At 34.6% G+C, this 5,234-nt stretch overlaps 1 non-coding gene across 1 annotated transcript; it reads right to left on the bottom strand.

The window, feature by feature from the left end:
- Positions 1-485: 485 nt before the first annotated feature.
- Positions 486-591, bottom strand: LOC122115590. Its single transcript, XR_006148806.1, has one exon. It is a non-coding gene; the product is annotated as a U6 spliceosomal RNA (small nuclear RNA).
- Positions 592-5,234: the final 4,643 nt, after the last annotated feature.

The following is a 5,234-nucleotide window of genomic DNA, read 5'->3' as shown; positions in this document are numbered from 1 at the left end:
CATCTTATTTGGTCATATGCAGATAGCTTTTGACCTTTTCTGCTTATCCCAGACATATATTAGTTATTGAAAATTAGGGAAACCATGGGACCTATGTTTCTTTGGCCCTAGTTAGTTCACTTAATTTTTTCCAAGTCTTTTGATTTCTTAACAAATTGGACAATGCTATTCTTTCTGATGGAGGCATAGAATTCCATTGTGTATATATACCACATATCCATTCATCTGCTGGGGGGCATCGGGGTTGGTTCCATATCTTAGCTATCTTAAATAATGCTGCAATGAACATAGTTATGCTGGTAGCTTTAGTATGGTCTTGTTTGTGATCATTTGGGTAAATGTCCAAAAGTGGGATTGCTGGGTCATAGGGAAGCTCTATGTGGAGTCTTTTGAGGAACCTCCATACTGCTTTCCAAAGTGGCTGAACAAGTTTACACTCCCACCAACCATGCAGTACTGTTCCCTTGTGATCACATCCCCTCCAGCATCTGCTGGAATGCTTCAGGAATTTGCCTGTCATCCTTATGCAGGGGCATGCTAATCTTCTCTGTATTTTTCCAATATTAGTGTACGTGATGCTGAATTGAGCACAGAAAACTTTTTATATATAAAGTGTAATTGATTTTATTAAACTATATAATTCAACAAAAAGTACGTTTAAAAGAATCGTCGTGAACTTTTAGAAACATGTATTCCTTACATAAGCACACATTTAAGAATAAAGTCAAGATTGACATGTCAAAAACAAAATAATCCCAGATATTTGTTGTTCAAGATATGTGTAGGAGAAGGAATGCAATTATTCTATACAAGGCAACTGTCCTAATGAACACAGCAGCAAGTGTTAAGATTTGATAAAACTTTTAATGTTTTAAACATATTTAATTTTGGGAATTTACTTACATATGCAAAAACTAGGACTGTTTGTCAGGTCATAATACTTTTCTATAAAGTATTTAAGATTTATGGTAGCAGACATATACTACTAATTATGTACATTTCAGAGTTTATAGAAACTTTACTAATGAGAAGTTGCAAAGTCTTTGTGTAAAGGAACAGAATAAAGAGTTAAGACTTTGTTAACTACAGTTTCTGTTAAAACAATAGTTCTTCCTTACTTTATATGTTAGCGAAGAACAAATGATGATATAAGCCATGTACAAATGATGAGATGAGCCATAAATAGTAATCTTAGTGGGTAACTTTAAAGACTGCACATAGTCTATAAAACTCTTGTTGAGCATCATAATCTTAGTCAGTTTTAAATGTACAGGAATATGAGAAAATAGTAAAATCTAATAGGTAGTACCCTTCAAATACTGAAAACACTGGTAATTGTTTTGTTTTTTATTTTATTATTCATTAATATTTAATTATTGGTTTTTCTTATTTGTAGTATTGTTTTCCTTGTTGTACTATAATACGATTTTTTGTAAGTCCTCATTAGGAGGTACTTTGAGAAGGTTACTGGGATGGCCAAATCATTTTTATAGGAGCATGTGAATTTACAAAGAGGAAAATTAAGAACAAAATATTTATTTAAAAAAATGATGAAGTAGAGTCTGAATCAGGAGTGTTGAAAAATGTCCATACCTAAAATCTTAGCCCTAGGATGAAGCAGCAGTATTACAGAGTTGAGGCCACAAAAGTGAGACTGTGTTTTTTTTATTTTGGTTTTGTTGGTCATGGGGCTTGAACACTGGGGCCTGGGTGCTGTCCCTCAGCTTAAAGCTAGCATTACCACTTGAGACAAAGCACCACTCCATCTTTTTGTGCTTATGTGGTGCTGCTGAGGACTCAAACCCACGGCCTCATGCATGCAAGGCAAACACTCTACAACTGAGCCATCTTCCCTGCACCTGAGATAACTGTGTTTAAAAAAAATCATCAAAACAACATTTGCTTTCTGCTTTGGGTTGTATAATGAAATATATGAATATCTTTTGATGTTTTTGTGAATTGTCGTACTTCTAAATTTATACTCACTTCAGCCACTTTATCCTTTTCAAAGTCATGAAATATCTCTGAGAGTTTGCTTCTGTGAAGATTGTTTTTGCATTTATAATTTCTTCTGAATCATTTTTATTTTTTGTCAAAATGACTTTATATTTCATGTTGATGGTTTATCATACATCAAATACCTTTAAATGTACATGAAGAGTCTGAAGATCGCAAAATGATTATTCTCATACAGCTCTTGTTTAGCTGTTATGCACTTTCAGCATTATGATATTTCTCTCTCTTTAACTCTCTCTCATTTCCTCTCTTTCTCTTTCATGCTCCATGTCTGCTACTTAGAATTTCTGCTGGTCTACTATAATCCTACAGAATCCACTGGTTTTGTGGGAACATGAGAGGGACCATCAGTTACCCTTACATTTCTTAAGAATTATAACAGTGAAATGATATTATTCTTTTCTATTCTAAATGGTAAAAAACCAGATCTAGGAATTCCTTTTCACTTTTATACTATTATAAATTTTATCTCATAGGAATCATTGGGACGGATAGGATACTTTTAACCTCTGACCTATAAGTACTTTTTCTTTTACAAACGAAACTTTTTTATTATCAGTAAGTAACTACATGTAATGAAAACAAAGCTATCCTATGAAAAGTAGGCCGAAGTTGTTCACAAGGATGGGGGGAAGTGAGCACAAAGGATGCCCGTCATAGAGCACAGATCCTCAGAGCAGTTTATCATGTACACTTTGTGAGAATGAAATGTGCTGGGATGTATAAATTAAATCACTGAACAACTGATATATATATATATACAAATATATTTATATATGTATATTTATTTATATATGCATATATGTCTGTATATGCTCTTATACATGTACAATGCAAGTTATTATACACACAAATACACACATACATATATACATGTACACATGCACACAAGGAGAAAGACATAGATACAGCCAACACTAGTTTCACTACTTGTTGAATATGCCTTAGAGGGAATGCTTGGAACAAAATAATGTTGAAGATACGTTTGTCTCCAAAAGTTCTTTTACCACTCCTCTTATCTCTTAAAGCTGGTAGGTTTTGCTAGATTCAACTTGTAAAATGCAATACAAGTGACAGCAAGTCACTCAGAAATCTCAGTAAGTAAAAATCATATGGTGTCTCCCTGCTCCCAACAGAATGGTTGCTCTTGTAGACCTTCTCAGCAACCAAAGTAGATGGAGAATACCCTGGAAAAGAATAAAGTTCTATGGACTTAAATGGCATCCAACAGCCAGCATCAATTCCTAAGCAGATGAGTGAGTCCTCAGAAGTTTGGAGCTTAGGTCAACATTTAACCAACCCATGTGAAAAGTCTTATGTGAGAAATGCTGATTGAGGTCTTGCTGATTTCCTGGCCAAGAAAATAAGAAAGTATTTTTAATATATTAAAATTTGAGAATAATTTGTAACCTGTCTATAAATGTGTAGAACACTATTATATCAACTCAAAAAAATGATGTGGGAAACATACTGCATTGCTGGTGGGAGTGTAAACTTGTTCAAATACTGGAAAGCCATATGGAGGTTCCTCAAAAATCTCCACATAGAGCTACCCTATGACCCAGCTATCCCACTTTTGGGAATTTACCCAAATGATCACAAACAAGACCATACTAAAGCTACCAGCACGACTATGTTTATTGAAGCATTATTTAAGATAGCTAAGATAGGGAACCAACCCAGATGCCCCTCACTAGATGAATAGATCAAGAAAATGTAGTGTATATATATACAATGGAATTCTATGCCTCCATCAGAAAGAATGACATTGCCCCATTTGTTAGGAAATGGAAAGACTTGGAAAAAAATTATATTAAGTCAAGTAAGCCAGGCCGAAAGAAACATAGGTCCCATGTTTTCCCTTATTTGCAATAACTAGTATATGTCTGAGTAAAGCAGAAAAGTTCAGATAAGTTGATGTTATGGGAATGAACCCCAAGATAAAGATTCAAATTTTTTTGTTTTTTTTCTTTCATGCAATTGTTTCTAACATATTTTTAAGATGATTTCTTTGTTGCTTTGTATGTCCCTCCACCACGGTATAACCCATGCTTTCACTGTACTTGATGTTGGTATAATTTGTGGAGGGGAAGGGAAAAAACAAATTGTTTAAATAGTGATACAGGTGGACCCATTGCAACAATGAGATGTTCAAGTTTTTATGTTGAAAAACAAACTTTACAATTTTGGTGAGGGCTGGGGGGAGGATCAGGTGGGGAGAGGGGGAGAGTATAGGAAGGGATGGAAAGGGGAAACAAAGAGGAGGCAACAATGCTTGATAATTAATATACTCGTTATCATGTAATTGTAAGTCCTCTGTACGGTATTCTCACAATAAAAAAAAGAAATTAAAATAAATGTTGTGCGTTTTATTTATGTACTCTTGGACTTGGCAAGTGACTTTAGGTGTGTCTACACAAGTAGAATCAGCATGAAACAAGCCAGCATTTCTGCATTTAAGATACAAGGAAAGAATACAGGTTGACCCATTGTAACAATGAGATGTACAAGACACTCTATTAAAGGGGGTGGATGAAGGGAAGAATTGGGGAGGTATGAATGGAAGAGATGGTAGTGGAAAACAAAGGAGATGGTAACAATGGTGAATAAGAAATGTACTCATTACCTTACTTATGTAACTGTTACCCCTCTGCACAGGATCTTTACAATAAAAATACATATTGAAAAGATACAAGGAAAACTTCTTTACTGATAGGAAATTGCATTTGTCACTCAATATCAGTGGTTTAAGGGCCACAGGCATATAAAAACTTTAGATACTCAAACTGTCTACATGAACACAATATATTATTTACATTAGAATCTGCCCACAACCTAGTGCAATGTAATTGCTATGAAAATTTTTACTACATTATCTTTGTAATGAACAATAAAATCATATGCACTATCAACTGATACCATTTTTTTCAGATAATTTTTTTATTGTGAAAATACCATTTGGAGAGGGTACAATTACATGGACAAGGTAATGGTTATATTTCACATTAAGCATAGTTGCCTCCTCCTTTGATTCCTCTTCCCATCCCTCCCCATCTCCCATCCCCTCTATCTCTCCCTTCCCTCTCATTCCCGCCTCAGCCAAACTTGTAAAGTTCATTTTCGACCTAACTTCTTGTATATCTCATTGTTGCAATGGGTCCACCTGTATCCCTATTTAAACAATTTATTTTTGTCCTTCCCCTCCACAAATTATGCCA

Source organism: Dipodomys spectabilis, unplaced genomic scaffold (assembly GCF_019054845.1).
Source record: "Dipodomys spectabilis isolate Male_0828 unplaced genomic scaffold, ASM1905484v1 ptg000121l, whole genome shotgun sequence".
Classification (NCBI taxonomy): Eukaryota; Metazoa; Chordata; class Mammalia; order Rodentia; family Heteromyidae; genus Dipodomys; species Dipodomys spectabilis.
The sequence above is the reverse complement of the archived record's forward strand: the minus strand, read 5'-3'. Positions and strand labels throughout refer to the sequence as shown.